A 17,911-nucleotide genomic window follows, 5' to 3' on the forward strand; every position below is an offset into this window, starting at 1 on the left:
GTGATGGCAGATGGGGACTCTGAGCAGACCTGGATCTTCCCTCCTCACCAGGATTACATGAGCCAAGAAAAATCATGGGAAGAGGGAGGGCTGGTCCCCTAAAGGAAAGAACAATGGGCAGTAAAGCCCTTCGGTGTACTTATTACACCCTTTACATTTAAGCACCTTATATTATTCAGTACTTTGGAGGTGGCTAATTTCATTTATTGCCTGAATTCTACAAGACTTTATATATATATATATAATATGTATTTAGTTTTTCTGTTTAAAATGTTTTTTCTTTAGGGGCACTGGAGTGGCTCAGTCGGTTAAGCTTCTGACTTCTGCTCAGGTCATGATCTCATGGTTTGTCAGGAGCCTGCTTCAGGTTCTCTGTCTGTCTCCCTTTCTCTCTGTCCCTTCCCCGCTTGCACACACACACACTCTCTCAAAATAAACAGTTTTGGGGCCCCTGGGTGGCTCAGTGAGTTAACTGTCCGACTTTGGCTCAGGTCATGATCTCCTGCTTTGTGGGTTTGAGCCCCGCGTCGGGCTCTGTGCTGACAGCTCAGAGCCTGAAGCCTGCTTCAGATTCTGTGTTTCCCTCTCTCTCTGCCCCTCCTCTACTCACACTCTGTCTCTCAAAAAAAAAAAAAAAAAAAAAAAATTTTTTTAAAGCCACATTTTAAAAAAATGTTTTTTATTTACGTGTAAATTTTTTGTTTAAAAAACAAATTATAGGGGCCTCTGGGTGGCTCCGTTAGTTAAGTGTTGTACTCTTGGTTTTGGCTCAGGTCCTGATCTCACGGTTTGTGGGATCGAGCCCCACATCGGGCTCGGTGTTGACAGTGCACGCGGAGCTTACTTGGGATTCTCTGCCTTCCCCTGTTCATTCTCTCTCTTCCAGAATACATTAAAAAATTGTAGATTCTGAATTAAAGAACTCTGCATTAGTGAATTCAATCTGTTGCACAGCTTGATAATTAATAGTAATAATGGCTCACATTTATTGAGCACTTGTGTTCTAGAGATTGTAAGGGTTATATATGTAATATTTAATCTTCAACCCAACTCTAACATGATAGGTATTATTACTACTCCTATTTTCCAAGTAAGGAAATTGAGGCTCTGAGAAATTGTCCAACGCCACACACAGTGGGTGTATCCAAGATTCCACCTTAGGCAGTATCAGAGCTCATGCACTTAACACATGTGCCATATTGCTGCCTAAGTCCATGTTACAGCGTCTTTGTCTACCATTTGCATTGCTCTTCCCATATTTTTGCTTCCATTTTCTTCTTACGTGCATAATGTAATCCACGCTGCCATCGTCTGCAAGCTGCAAGACTGAACCTCTGCCTACCTCTTCTGCATCATCCACCACTGTTCCTGCTCACTCATTCTTTGCTGTTCCTCAGATGTGAACCCTAAATTCATTCGGACCTCAGGAACTTAACAAATTCTGTTCCCTCTGCCTGGGCTGCCCTTTCCTCAGATTATTGTCTAGCTTGATCTCTTTTTATTCAAGTCTCTGTGCAGTGTTACCTGCTCCCTGCATCACTTTATAAGCCCTGTCTTACATTTTTCTTTTTTTTTTTAAATGTTTATTTAGTTATGTTTATTTTTGAGAGACAGAGCATGAGAGGGGGAGGGGCAGAGAGCGAGAGGGAGACATAGACTCCGAAGCAGGCTCCAGGTTCTGAGCTGTCGGCACAGAGTCCGATGCAGGGCTTGAACCCACGAACCTGAGCTGAAGTTGGACGCTTAACCAACTGAGCCACCCTAGGCACCCTCTGTTGTATTTTTCTTGATAGCATTTACCACTCTTGGAATTATCTACTTGTTTGTTCTAGTTTTTACCAGTCTCCCTTTCCACTAGAATGCAAACCCCACGAGGGTGAGGATTTTGTCTGTTTTGTTCACGATGGCCCCCTGGTATCTAGTGTAGTGCCAGGCACCCACAGTGCTCTGTATTTATTAAAGGAATACATTTAGTTTCTCCCAAGAATCTGTGAAATAAGGCAGAAAATATGTCCTTTTTATAGTCAAAATCTTTCAGAAAGATGAAATAAACACCGCGAAATACATTGGCTAATAAGTGGTTGGGACTGAAGTGAGATTTACTGAAATCTCTCTCTCCCTTCTTACTCTTAGGTCTGGAGCATTTTTCACTGTAGCACCGTGGTCTGCCTGACGTCATCTGTTTTTCTCCTCTTTGCCTTCAGAGTAGTTACAAAACAGTTCTGAAATTATTGTCTGCCTCACTCAGCACAGTAACCAAACCACAGCTAAATTGACTATACTTCGAGAATTTGTAAGCTGTGCTAACTTTTGCTGTTTCCTTGACATGGTTTGTCTATGGCTAAAATCAAAATATTTATAAGCCTGTGTTTTGTTTTTTTTCCTCCATCTCCCATTCTGCATGTGGTCAGAAATATTTAGCTAAACCCCAAATTTTGATTAATTTGAATTCATTTATTAATTCAATGTTTTAAATCCCAACTCCTGTGTTTATTTATGTAAGTCACTTAATCTTTCTGGGCCTCAAAAAAAAGTATCTGGGCCTCAGTTTCCTCATTTAGTAAATAATGGTAGTAATAGTATCTACTTCATGAGGCTGTTCCAGTGAATAAATGAGATAATCTAAAGTGCCTGACAGGGGCGCCTGGGTGGCTCAGTCAGTTAAGTGTCCGACTTTGGCTCAGGTCATGATCTCACGGTCCGTGAGTTCGAGCCCCGCGTCGGGCTCTGTGCTGACAGCTCAGAGCCTGGATCCTGCTTAGGATTCTGTGTCTCCCTCTCTCTGACCCTCCCCTGTTCATGCTCTGTCTCTCCCTGTCTCAAAAATAAATTAAAAAATTAAAAAAAAAAATTAAAGTTCCTGACACATGGTAGTAGCCAATAAACATTAATTATGAACTGTATTGCTATGTTCTGCACACTCACTGATGTGAGAATACAATAACGAGCAAGCCAGATTTGCACCCATTTTCCTTAGAACTCAGTCTAAAAGGGACACAGTTAAATAAACACAACCTCTGTCAACTACTGTAAGCAAGGGAGAGCGTATCAACCTTGGAAATATCCTTCACCTCTCTCACATCCCACATCCAGTCCGTCAGCAATACATGTCAGCTCTACCTTAACATCCAGAATTTGACCCCACCTCTCCGCCTTTGCTGCTGGCAGTCTGGCCTAGGCCTTGATGAATCTCACCTGTATTACTCTAACAGTTTCCTACTTGGTCTCCCTGCATCCACCCCAGAGTGATCCTGTTAAAACTTAGGTCATGTTACTTGTAGGCAGAATAACGCCGCCCCCTCCAAAAGATGTTCATGGCCTAATCCCTGGAACCTATCAATATGCTACCAAAGGACTTCGTAGATGTGATTAAGGCCCTCGAGATGCAGAGAATATTCTGGATTATTCAGGTGGGCCCAACCGAAATCACGCGAAGCCTTAAAAGTGGCTGTGGTCAGAGGCAGATGTGACTACAGAAAAATGGCCACAGGAATGTACACTGCTGGCTTTGAAGACGGAGAGGGTCTCTGGAAGCTTGAAAACACAAAGAAATGTTCTCCCCCGGAGCCTCCAGAAGACACACAGCCCTGCCAGCACCTCGAATTTATCCCAGTGAGACCTGTGTCTAACTCCTGACCTCAAGAACTGTGAGGCAATCCATTTGTGTTGTTTTAAGCCACTAAATTTATGGTTTGTTACAGCAGGAATAGAAAACATATTACTCTTCTCAGAACCTTCCAGTGGCTCACTCACACTGGGTAACAGACAGTGACCTACAAGGCCCCAACCCATCTGGCCCCCTACCTCTCCGACTCACTTTCTTCTAACCTCACTCTGTTTCAGCCACACTGGCCTCCTTACTCTTCTTGAACCCTCCACACACTCAGAGCACTTGCACTGGTTGTTCTCTTTCTATGGACTATTCCTCTCCCAGAAAGCCACACAGCTGTGTCTTACTTTGCTCTCTGCTGAGAGGTGACCTCTTCAGTGAGCCCTTCCTATTCTCCCAATATAAAACAGGCACATGCCCCTTGCCCTGTGCACTCCCTACCCACTCTACTCTGCTTTATTTTTCCCATTAACACTATCACCGCCTGACATGCAGTCATCTCTTATCTCCTCCCCTCTCCCCCTTTTGGAAAACATGAGCATATGAGGGCAAGGACTTGGTCACTTTTGCTACTACATCTCCTTGCATGGAGTAAGTGCTGAGTACTTATCAAATGAATGGATGAACAAGAGGGAGAGCAGGGACGGAGGGAAACCGAGTACTGTGGGAACACAGACGGGACATCTGAGGTAGTGCATAGGAAGGAGGAAGGCCTAAAGGGAAGCTCAAATGCAGGAGGTGACTCATTTTAGGCATAGGGAACAGCATGTGAGAGGTCCTATCACTGGTCAGGAGGCCGAACACACAGGGGTAGCATGATGAGGCTTGGAAAGCATTTTAAGCAGTTGGATGCACTGTTATCTGCCAAGGGGAGAGAGGCCCAGTGGCCAAGAGTGCTGACTCTGGAACTGGACTGCTGTGCAGGTTCAAATCCTAACCCTGCCTCTGATTAGCTGTGGGTCTTTGTGCTGGTTACTCATCATTGTTGTAAGACGAGTCTGAGAATAACCCGACCTTCTAGAGCTATTGTGAAGAAGAAATGAGTGAAACGTGTAAAATGTTTAGAAGAGGACCTGGGATGTTGTAAGCATGGTTTGAGTGTCAGCTCTTATTATTAGTGGCAACCAGGGGCCACTGAGAAGTTTTATGCAAAGGATTAACACGGTAGAACTTAACATTGTAAAAGCTTTGCTGTGGCGATGTATGCATAAACGGAGAATGATGGGCAGGGAAAATAATTGCTTTCTGAAAAGAGCTTTACATGAAATATAAGATCTTTTGGGGGCACTTGGATGGCTCAGTGTTGAGCGTCCGACTCTTGATTTTAGCTCAGGTCATGATCCCAGAGTTGTGGGATCAAGCACCATGTCAGGCTCCACACTAAGCATGGAGCCAGCTTGAGATTCTCTCTCTTTCTCCCTCTGCCCCTCTCCCCCACTTATGTGCTGTCTCTCTTAAAAAAAAAAATTAAAAAAGTATATATTTTAAAATTATGAGACCTTTTGAATTGAGAGTAGTGATTAATTTTCAGAAAATTTTACTATATAATTGAGTTAAGTGGTTCAGTATGATAGCACAAGGAGTTTTTGCTTATATGTGTGGTACTTTTCAAATTACAGGTTGTGACTCTTTAGTGGGTCTCAGACCAATTTAGTGGGGCAAAAATAGCTTCAACAAAACAACATAGTATTTGGAAAGGGTACCACTGTATCATGACATTCCTGTTTTAATTACATATGTGCATATATTAACCTTCTATATGTAGATGTTACACTCACTGGTTACCAGGTAATGTACTTCTGACCATGGGTCCTGGCTTCAGAAATTTGAGACACATTGCTTTTGGAGGCCTGTTTTAATCTTGTTCTGTAAGCTACCTATGACATCCTGGGGGAGTCCTTTCCAGGATCTTCGTGGTTCTTATGGCTTTGTAAAATTAGTCTAGATGTAGGAAATCCTCTCTTTTGGGTGTGTGGCCAAATATCATGCTGTGACCTAGAGTGAGTTAAAAGGCAAAACCCAACCACTCCTTGAGGACAGTCTCAAGGAAGCAGTTGGCAAAGCATAAGCCGTAGCAGAACAGCTGCGGGAGGCTGATTCCAGATCCCAAAGTACCTTGTGTTTCCAAGTTAGGGAGTGGGAGGAAGCACGGGGAGGTGTGAATTGCCTATCTCCATAGTGCCACCTACCTCTGCTGCCTTCCAGAGTCACTTCCACAAGCTGCTGACAGCTCAGTGACAGTGCCCCTGCCCACCCCTGGCCCCTTTCACTGCCAATTATGGAATCAGCTGAGGGGAACAGTGAAGGTTGGTGTGCCCATCAGGAGATTGGTGGCCCCTGGATGCTGATGGTCACCTCTGTGGAATTTTGCCAGAAGTTACCTGGTGGGTCAGCTGCTTCATGGTGGAGGGGAGGGTTGACCTAGCTAATTATAGGTATGTAGCACTTTACCCAACGCCAGTGGTGCTACACACTGTTTTGTCAGTGACGGCATGGCACTGGCACTAACCCACCTATTAGTTTAGCTCTAACAAATCTGCTAATTGTCTGAGAGGTAAGAAAGCTGGGAATTGCAACTGTGAGGAGTTGGGTAGTGGTGGCTGGGATCAGAGGATCTGGACAATTTCTTCTCTTTGAATGTAGCTATGTTGTGGCCAATCATGTAGAAATCACAGTACATTGAACAGCATTACACTTTGAGGCACCGAGTCCCCGTGATTGGGGGTGGGGAGTGTTTAATCTCTTGTACTCCTAGACTCTGCCTCTTCTTTAACAGTTTATTCCTTGTTCTGGCGATTTTTTACTAAATTGAAACATCATTTTTCCTCTTGTATTCTCAGATCACACAAATCTGGTGTTTTGAATGTGTAGTTTGGGATTTGTAGCATTTTGGCAAGCATTTGTTTTGGTGCAAAAGGCTATTAGTAATGCCAACATTACAACATTTTAAAAATGAATACTTCAACTATATTCAAATAAAAATATAAAAATGAATACTTCTCTCTGGTGAAACTAAACCTCTTTTTAAAAAGACTTTTTTGGGGTGGCTTGGTGGCTCAGTGGATTGAGCGTTGACTCTTGATTTCTGCTCAGGTCGTGATCTCGCGGTCATGAGATTGAGCCCCACATTGGGCTCTCTACTAAAAGCGCAGATCCTGCTTGGGCTTCTCTCTCTCCTTCCTCTCTCTGCCCCTCCCCTGCTCGTGAGCTCTTGCACTCTCTCTCTCAAAATAAATAAAACACTTTAAAAATTTAAAAAAACAAACAAATCTTTTTGAAATCATAATTGTAATGTAGATTCGCACCATGATTTAGGATAGTATGTTCAAAGGAACTAACAAATGTAAAATTTGTCCTCTCCCTTTCCAACCCCCTTTTTTTTTTTTTTTTTTTTTAACAAGAAGCCACTTTGTCCTTAGAAGAGATTCAGGAATGAGGCATCTATAAACCATGTTTGGCAGATAGTTTGGTATAGGTAGCCTCTTAGCTTCTCTATTAAGGGACCTATTCAGCTCCATTTGTACTACTGATAAAACCTGAAGAAATGTGTTAAATTTCAGCCATGGAAGTCAAGAGCTTGGTTTATCTATCAGTACCAGTTTTATCACACGAAGGAAGAAGACATTTATTTCTATTGTCTAAGACTTCCCCTAGCACCTCCACCTAGAATCTAGAGGCAGTTAAAGGGAAAAGAAAGATATTCAGAAGAAAAGCAGGTAAGGGTTCATGCTGAAGGTTGTGAGTGGACTTTGGCAATTAAGGAGAGAAGCATTGAAGTCCACGACTTGAGTGTCCCTGGCTTTAGCGGCAGCAGGAGGGAGACCTACTCCTCACTGCATACCTGTTTGTACCATGAGCAAGTGTTTAAAAGTATTTAAATCATAAACAATAGCAACAAAACTAAAGTCCACTAATACGTGGATTTAGCCTTCCTTTTCATGTCTTCTTAAAAAATAATAAAAGCAAATAGGGTATGTGTTTTGATGCCCACCAAAAGGAAGTACCAAAATATCCCGTGATAATACCACATCCTCGTGTGTAAGCACTTTTCAAAGCCGTAGATTCAGCATTTGAGAGAGGTTTCAGTGGAAATGCACATTAGTTGGCTCACAGGTAATAGGAATATTGTCTAATGTATAAATTCCTCTTGGAACTCAGGAAAGTGTCTTTCTTGACATACTGGTTTGAATTCTTTCTTTAGCTAACTAGAACAACATAACGGTGCCTTTCATTTTTAGTCTTGTCAAAACAAAACAAAAAAAAGCCTAGTTTTTCTGGCATAACTTTTTACTCTTTCCCTGTATCGTGTTCATTTTTCTAAACTTTCATTTTAACTGCCTTATTATTTAATATATTTTAAATTCAAGAAACATGAAGGATATAAATAATTTTTAAAAAGTAAATAGATAAAATTTGAAATTCTTCAGGATCCACCGTTCTTGGAGTAATGGGTCTGAAAAAATTTTTTTCTGATTATAAAAGTAACATAAGGGGTACCTGCCTGGCTGGCTCAGTTGGTAGAGTGTGCGACTCTTGATCTTGGGGTTGTGAGTTTGAGCCCCACGTTGAGCGTAGAGATTACTTAAAATCTTTTTTTTTTTAATTAATATAAATATCTACAACAAAAAGAGAGACTACATAAAGTAATGAAGCAAAACAAATAATCATTGCTAACACTGGATTTATTTATTTTTCTAAGAATAACTTACATGGTATTCTACTATATGGATATATTGTGATTTATTTAACCGATATATTAGTAAAAACTTAGGATATATCTTTTTTTCCCTCTAGGGAAAAAAACTGCACTGCAGCAAAGATGCATATGTGTGTATGTCCTGTCCTTTTCAGATAAGTTGAAAAGTACACCTACTTAGCATTTTGATACATCCTGCCGAACTGTCCAGAAAAGTTCTGTGCTCCTACTAACAGCTTATGAGAACCTCTGACTTCACAGTCTCCCTGATATTTACTTAATTTTTCCTCCTTACACATGTTTCCTGTTTCCTTTTTGAAAGCAGTTTATCTTCCCATGAGCCAGAGCTTTCAGAACTTGTAGCATCGCTGGCCATGCTTCTTTTGAAGAATAGGCATTTCCTTCTGTGTTGTTTGTGGCAGAGGGAGAGCTGTGGGACTAGAATCTGCCTGCCTCCTCCTGCAATAAGGAAAGTGCCTATCTCATAAACGCATGTGGGTGTTAGTCACTTCTTTAATATTGAATACTAATTGAGCTCCAACTATCTGCCAGGCCCTGTGCCACATGATAAAATATAGTGATGGGCAAAACAGCCTTGGCTCTCAGGAAGTTTACGTTCCAATGGACTGTCTCCTATGGCATTCTTTTCTATCTTTACCATCTGAGGGGAGGAAAAGTATATTTTTCAAACTTTCACGTGTTTGATTTCTGAATTCAATATTTTTTTGCCCATTTGTATTTCTTCTACTTTTTAAAATGACCATTCTTGGTCTCTTCTTTTTCTTTCTGATTAGTCAGGGTTAACTGCATTAATCCTCTGCCATTGTGGCAGATACCAGTGCCCCTCTTTGTCTTTGCTGATTGGGCCCTGACTTAGTTCAGGTGCTGGATGACCATGGTTGATTGGAGCTGGACCTGGTGCCTGGGTGTTTAGGAGACACAGGAAACAGTATGCTGAGCTCCAGCTAGGGCACTGAATCCCAACGTGATCTTTTAAGTACACAGATTACTCGCTCGCTGGGCCTCTGTTTCCTCACCTGTAAAATAAAGGGGCTGGACAAGACAAAGTTTTTAGAATCCTTCTAAGTCATGCAGTCTATGATGTTATGGATTTAAGAGAACGGAAGAAAACCCAACAACATGTATTAAATGTTAATGCAATCAACTATGCTAGACAGTGAATATACATAGAATAAGATAAAGGATCCATGGGCTAGTAAGGGACGTAGATGTGCAAACAAACAAAAAATAATCTATTAGCATGGACTTTTCAGTGCATAGCACTGGGAAAATGAGCTATCAATATATATTTTTAAAGGTAGCTATCTTGGGATGCCTGAGTGGCTCAGTTGGTTGACCATCTGACTTCGGCTCAGGTCATGATCTCTCACAGTTTGAGAGTTCAAGCCCCATATTGGGCTCACTGCTCTTGGTGCAGAGCCTGCTTCGGATCCTCTGTCCCCTTCTCTCTGCCCCACTCCTGCTCATGCTCGCTCTCTCAAAATAGATTTAATAAAATAAAGGTAGCTATCTTGCACCATTCACAAATATTGAGTCCACATGGGATCAAAGATTTATATGAAAGGAACAAAATTTTTGAAGATCATATAAAATAATGTCTTCTACAAGAAGCACAAATCATAAAAAGATTTAGCTACATTAAAAATAATAACTTCGGGGCGCCTGGGTGGCTCAGTCGGGTAAGCATCCGACTTCAGCTGAGGTCACGATCTCTCGGTTTGTGAGTTCGAGCCCCGCATCGGGCTCTGTGCTGACAGCTCAGAGCCTGGAGCCTGCTTCAGATTCTGTGTCTCCCCATCTCTCGGCCCCTCCCCTGCTCATGCTCTGTCTCTCTCTGTCTCTCAATAATAAACATTAAAAGAAAAAATTTTAAAATAATAATAATTTCTATTTATTCAGAGTCACCATAGAAAAAGAAAAGCACCCATAACTGAGAGAAGATAGTTGCAACACATATACTTGACAAAAGATTGATACAAAGATGTTCTGCAAGTAGAGAAAAAAATAACTAATAAGAACTGGGCAAAAGACATGAATAAACATTTTACAGAAGTGGCAACATGACTGACCAACAAGCATGTAAAAAGATGTTCAACCTCATTAATAATCAGGGATATATATATATATATATATATATATATATATATGTAAATTATAAATTCAATGCGATGATTTTTATACCATCAGATGGGCAAGAATGAAAACATTTGACAGCACCAAATAGTAGTGATAGGAGTAATGGAAGCGTGTGCTGGGTGGAGGTAATACAAGGTGGTTTCACACTTGGCAAGGAAGCTGCCTCCATCTTATAAAGTTGAAGATATGTATACTCCATGGCTCAGCAATTCCACTCCTAGGTGTATGCCCTAGAGATACTCTTGTGAGTGTGTACGTATCTGTGTGTGTATTCCTCGTATCCCTTCCTCTTGTTAAAAGGACACCAGTCATATTGGATTAGGGCCCCAAACTTATGGACAAGAAGGCTCATAGCAGCATTGTTTCTGAAGACAACTGTAAACAACTTAAATGTTCACAGGAGAATGGATAAACAGTATTTTCATATAGCAGTGAAAATGAGTGACCTAGAATGATCTAGAACTACAGACATCAATATGGGTAAATTTCATAAACATGATTTTGAGCTAAAAAAAGAAAAAAGTTACAGGAGAATATATGTATAATTAAAAATTATACAAAAGTAAAAAAAATATGTTATTTAGGGATACAAATCAAAACAGAACAAAAAGTAAGGGAGTAACAGGTACAAAATTCAAGAAGTTGTGGTCTGGGCCCCTTTAGCCTAAATCCACCTTTTCACCTCAAACCCTTGGCTTGTTAGATGTAAGAAATGTTATGTTTTAAATGTTGAAAACATTATATATTTCAATTTCAATTCAATCTATATTTAGTGAGCCCCTACTACATTGCTAGTCTCTGTGCCAGATCCTGGAGTTACAAAATGAACAGCAGCGAGCATTTATTGAGATTCAGTTATGAAGGCTGTGCATCAGAATCATCTGTGGGACGTGTGCCCAGCACCCCCTCTGGAAAATATGATTTAGTAAGTAAGGCCCACGGATCTATATTAAAACAAACACACAGAAGCTCTCTAGGGGATTCTGTTATACAGCCAGGAGGAAAAATGCTGCGTCAGGCATCATTAGGCACTGTGAGGTGGATCTTACAGAATCCTTAAATCACCCCAACAAACAAGGATCATTCTCTGGGGCTCATAATCTGTTGGAGATATACATGTACACAAGTAATCACGGGGGTTTGAAGAAGGAAAAGACCACTTTGGGAGAGAAATACATCAATTTCTTCAACCTTTATCAGATCCTTAAGTGCCAGCCATGGGGGTTCTAGAGCTACAAAGATGAAGATAATGCCGCTATGCAGAAGCTCCAGGTGTGAAGAGAATATGGGTATAAAAATCTCAAATTATAATACTGAACTCTATTCTAGTAGTTACATACAACAGATGATGAATAGCCAGAGCACAAAGGAGAAGTCCTGTCACTGTGAGGAGGGAGTACCTGAGGAGATTCCAGTTAGCCAAGTTTTAAATAATAGAAGCTCCCCAGGCACGCACCAAGGTGGGGCTGAGAAAGCAGCACATTGAAGTGTCTGAGAGAATTCCTTTTTGGATGGATGAACCCATTTGGAGTGGACAGACGGGCGGCAAAGAAAATAGGGAAGTTTGGTAGGTGCTAGATACTGAAGGAAACTTATGTATAAAATAAAGAAATTTGGAATTTATCCTACAGATCTGTGGTTTTCAAATCATATGTTTCTCAGTAGAGCTATAAGCACCCCTTGGAGTCTCCCAGTGAGTCATCTGGGTGGGGAGTGAAGTCAGGCGGGCAGGGCTCTGCGTCTCCCATCCATTTCAACCACACCAGCTCCACTATTATCCATTAATGGTGAGCACGGGTGAAAGACTTTTTCTTTCTTTCTTTTTTTAAATTAATTTTTATTTTTTAATTTAGAAAGACTTTTTCTTTTAAACAAAAGTTTCCATGATTAAGGAAACTTTACAGACGAAAGCTTTAGGCAATGATAAACTGGTGAAGGATTACAAGCAGAAGAGCGCTGTGTGTTTCCAAGGTGAAAAGAGTTGTGAACACTGTCAAGTGCTAAAGTGATGTCAGGAAAAACAAGTACTGAAAAGTGTCCTTTGCTTTGTCAGTTGGGAAGTGACCCATTGAAAACAGTTGATGGGGGTGGGCAGGGAGTGGAAAAGAGAATGCAGTGCCTAGCAGAATGGATAGGAGGAGAAAATGGGGAGACCGTGCGCTTAAGAGTATTAGATAGAAGGCAATGGAGGGGTGCCTGGGTGGCTCAGTTGGTTAAGTATCCAACTGTTGATTTTGTCTCAGGTCATGATCTCACAGTTCGTGGATTTGAAGCCCGCATCGGGGAGATGCGTGGAACCTGCTTGGGATTCTCTCTCTCCCTCTCTTTCTGCCTTTCCCCCATACTTGTTCTCTCTCTCTCTCAAAATAAATAAACATTAAAAAAAAAAAAAAAAAAAAGCAATGGAGGGAGATTTGGCTATAGCTAAAGGGGAATTTGTCCAGTTCACATGTCTCCCTTTTTTGCTAACTGATCCCCTACACATGGTCATAGGAGTGGGCTTCTGGAAGCCATGTTTGCACATACTGCCCTCTTGCTGTAGTTGATTCGCCCTTGATGGGAGTGCATCATTCAAGCTAGGCCAATATTTCCCCAAGAAATTTATAATTTGGGGGGCGCCTGGGTGGCTCAGTTGGTTAGGCCTCCGACTTTGGCTCAGGTCATGATCTTGCAGTTTGTGAGCTCGAGCCCTGCATCGGGCTCTCTACTGTCAGTGTGGAACTTGCTTCAGATCCTCTGTCTCCCTCTCTCTGCCTCTCTCTCTCTCTCTTAAAATATAAACATAAAAAAAAGAAATTTATAATTTGGGTAATGAGAGAAAACCCTTTCTCTTCAGTTGGTTGATCTTGAGATCTAGGCCCAGACAATCAGATGAAATAAGCTATCGGTGTACAGAAGAGCAAGCCATGTGTGGAAAGGATGGAAGAGAAAGAGCATCCAGACTTTATAGGTTCTGGTTCCAAATCCCTCTCAAGGTCCATGGAGAGCCTATCATCTGGGCTTGGGGTAAAACCATCCTATCTTATCATGAACTCTTTATTTTTGCCCTACTCAGATAATCTGTCTCTCTCTCTGTCTCTCTGTCTCTCTCTCACACACACACATACACACCCTTCCTGATACAGAGGGTGTATGCTTTTTTCTTCAAAGAGAAAAGAAAGGTCATTTGAGAGAGAGGTTGAGGATGCAGAGAAAAGATAATTGATAGAGCCATTCTCAGAGAATAATGGAAGGGATAAGTTTGGGAGCACAAGGAAGAAGTATGCTTTCCTTTGAGGTAGGTGAGTAAGAAGTAAAGAAGATGAGAATGTGGGGGAGTACGTGGGTCAGGGCTAGGAAGAGTGTTCCCACCGAATGATTCCTACTTCCTGTGGGAAGAGTCAAAATTATCTACAGTTTATGAGGGGGGTGGGCCACAGCTTGGATGGCAAGGTTAGGAGTAGTCATTGTGCCAGTGGGCCAGGGATCTGGCCACAGGTAAATAATACAAAAACAGTCGGAAAGCCTAAGCGGGTAGTGTCCAGGTCTTGCATCACTGAATGCAGTAAAGTAGTCTCAGCCCCAAAAGCCTTTCGCCTCTTGCCTGCCCAGCCCCCTTTATTATTTTTTTTAATTTTAAATTTATTTATTTAAATTCAAGTTAGTTAATACAGTGTAGTATTGGTTTCATGAGTAGAACCCAGTGATTCTGCCCAACCTCCTTTAAAACACAAATCAGATCACATCACACTCCCTGGCTTACAATTTTTCCAATGGCTCCTATATACATATAATGTATATATGCATATATGTTCATTTATTTTTGAGAGAGAGAGAGAGAGCACAAGTGGGGGAGGGCAGAGAGAGGGAGAGAGAAGATCTGAAGCAGGCTCCACACTGACAGCAGAGAGCCTGATGAGGGGCTCAGACTCACGAATGTGAGATCATGACCTGAGCCAAAGTCAGTAGCTTACCTGACTAAGCCACCTAGATGCCCCTGTATACATAAAGTTTATTAGTTTGTTTATTTTGAGATTGAGAGAGCGTGTGCATGAGAGTGGATGTGAGAACAAGGGAGGGGCAGAGAGAGACAGAAAGAGAGAGTCCCAAGCAGGCTTCTAGCTGTCAGCACAGAGCCCTATGGCACAGGGCTTGATCCCACGAATAGTGAGTTCTTCATAACCTGAGCGGAAATCCAGAGTCAGATGCTTAAGCAACTGAATCACCCAGGCACCCTTTTAAAAATTTTCTTCTTCTTCTTCTTCCTCCTCTCCTCCTTCTTCTTCTTCTTCTTCTTCTTCTTCTTCTTCTTCTTCTTCTTCTTCTTCTTCTTCTTCTTCTCTTCTTCTTCTTCTTCTTCTTCTTCTTCTTCTTCTTCTTCTTCTTCTTCTTTCTCCTTCTCCTTCTCCTCCTCCTTCTTTTCCTTCTTCTTTCTCCTTCTCCTTCTTTCTTTCTTTTTTTTTTGCTTTAAGATATAAATGGTCTCTAGTATTGCTCAGCAACTAGGAGGGGGAAACATGAAGGAAATGTTTGGATTGATCCAGTGCTGGGTGTGTGACAGTGTCAGGGAGGACCTGGGAAGAGGTTCAGGGGCACTGTAAATGGAGTTGTTGACGTGGTAGTGGGAAGGCAATACAGGTGAATGCCAACAGCCTAGGAGATAAGAAGCGTCCTGGGGTGGGGTTGGGAGTGTGAAGTGAATGTATGGGAGTGAGACAGCAGGAGACATTTGAGGTCAAGCTTGTGCAAGGAATGTTCTGGGTGAGACAAGGTTTAAGGTGGGAACATTTAAGGACTGTCTTAAGTCACATATTTTGAGGCAAAGAGATAAACTTTCTTCTGTGAATAGTACCACCTCCCACCAGTCACTCTAACTTGAAATTGGAATCACCCTAAGAGTTTAGTATTTTTTTTTTCCTCCCTCACATTTAGTTTAGCATCAGATCCTTTTGATTTTGTTTCCTAAACATCTTTTGATTGTAAAGACCTTGGTTGAAAATCTCTGAACTGCTAACAGTGTTTTGGCTCAGTCCTGATAGCCCCGCCCCCTTGACGCACTCTCCTTTACAATTCAAATTGATTCTCATCACTCCAGGCTTAAATTCTTCCAAAGTTTCCCATTGCCTTAAGATCAGAATTCCTTGGGGTGGCAGACAAAATCCTTTGTATCGGTCACTGTTTACCTGGTCACTGTTTACCTCTGCTTTCCTCATGCAGTTTCCTGTGACTTAAAGGTCCTTGGAAAACCTTACCTTCTCTTGGATCTTACTTTTTTAAGATTTCTTATGTCCGCAAGATAGGAGAACCCTTATTTCCTTTTCTGGAAGAAATGACTGTCAGAGTAGGAGTAGCTTTCTGAGCTCTAGAGGGGAAACACTGTTTATTTCACCAGTAAACTTCAGAGCCTGCCAGGGTGTCTGGCCAGCATACGTGCTTAATGGATATTATTTTTAAAGTTTATTTATTTATTGAGAGAGAAAGGGGAGGGGAGGGAGATGAGAGAGAGAACACGAACCAGTGGGGGAGGGGCAGAGGGAGAGAGGGACAGAGGATCTAAAGCTAGTTCTGTGTTGACAGCAGAGAGCCAACACGGGGCTTGAACTGATGAACTGTGAGGTCATGACCTGAGCCAAAGTCAGACACTTAACCAACTGAACCACTCAGGCGCCCCTATGGATGTTATTAAATGAAGAAAGAAAGAATGAATGTTGAAATCACCTTAGCTGGTGGCAGGAGTTGGGGTGGCAGACTGAGTCAGAGGCCAAGCATGAGAGCTTACTAGCTGTGTTATATGGGACCAAATCACTAATACCTTCGCTTAGGGAGATTGCCTTGTCTACTGGGCAGCTGTCCTGCAGCTACCATCCTGACCCCCATTCCTGTACAAATGATTAAATTGGGTAATCCTACCCTCCTATCTGCCAGCTGGGGACCTGTGTGACTTGTGATGAAAAGATGAGCTGGGTTGATCTGATTTTCTCCTGGGATGTGGGCATTAGGAAACAGATAAAGTGATAAGCTCCAGGAGCATAGGTTGAAAGGATACATCAAGAATTGTCAAAAAATATGTAGGAGTTGCAGAGTGGCCCTGAAACTTATTTCTGTGACCTGTGCAATGTTTTCTAATATTTTGAAAGTGTGGCCAACATTTGAAAATTGGGGAAGTTTCACATTAAAATCTGGCTATTTGGCTTCTCTTACCACATCTGAAGGCCTGATATGGCAAAAACAGACTGGAGCTGAGCAGTACACAACGCACTATCTTCCCTCTTCACCATGGGTGCCATCCCCCTATACTGCTTACACCGGCAAATTTCATTCACTTATATCACGTGCTCGGCCCCTGTAACTATCTGACAACCAACTTGTTGAAGGAAACTGTAGCAATGAGGGATTATATGCAAGCCAGGCCCATAGGGAACAGAACCCACGAAGAGAGAACTACTTGGTAGGAGTTGGGCAGCAGGTGAGAAGAGAGAGAGGATATAGCCACCAAGAGAGGGAAACCAGTTTCCAGAGATGTCTGGGTTCATGGGCTTCCCAGTTTCAGTACCTGCCCATAGTTACCCTCATCATAACTCCCTGTTCTTAAGATAATCTGCAATGCAATTAGCCAGGAGAAGGCAGGAAGTTAGTGGGAAATTGGTAGAGAACAGCAATGAGGACAGTAAGATAGTGGTGTACCTAGATGACATTAGCCCCAAACAAGAAATTCTGGTATGAACGTGGAATGTAAATTCTAAGTTGTCAAGAGTTAGATCCTTGTTGACTGTGTATCCTGGCCTGGGAGGACTGGGGAAGGTGTAGTGAACAACTTCTGCTCAAGAGGACGTTATAGTTAAAATTATCCTCAGAGGAAATCAAAAGCATCCTGGTAAGGGCTATGGGGATACAGGGTTCCAGAGACTTTGGAAGAAGGAATTAGGAAGTCTGGGGAGAAGAAATTTCTGAGAGATTTAAGGCTCGATCATTAATATTTATTACTAATTTTCACTGCGTGCTGACAAGAGAGGACTGTATTCAGCAAACTGAGAAAACTTCCTGAAAGAGGTGGCATTGGAGCTGCAAATTTTATTGTTATTATTAATGTTTATTTATTTATTTTTGAGAGAGAGACAGACAGAGACCGACAGAAACTGAAGCAGGTTCCAGGTTCCCAGCTGCCAGCACAGAGCCCTATTCGAGGGTGGAGGATCCAACCCAGGAATCCTGGCATGGGACCCACTAGGCCACCCAGCCATCCCCTCCCCTCCCTTCCCCCTTTTTTTAAATTTAAGTAGGCTTCATGCCCAGTGTGGAGCCTGACTTGGGGCTTGAAGTCATGACTCAGATCAAGACCTGAAATGAGGTCAAGAGTTGGACGCCTAACCAACTGTGCTACCCAGGCGCCCCTGCATCTGTAACATGAAATGGATGAAAAGGAAATGTTTCACAGAGCTGCACCTGTAAAGGTCAAATTCTAAAGGGGA

This window comes from Panthera pardus, unplaced genomic scaffold, assembly GCF_024362965.1.
Source record: "Panthera pardus isolate Hobbes unplaced genomic scaffold, ASM2436296v1 HiC_scaffold_16, whole genome shotgun sequence".
In the NCBI taxonomy this organism is placed as follows: Eukaryota; Metazoa; Chordata; class Mammalia; order Carnivora; family Felidae; genus Panthera; species Panthera pardus.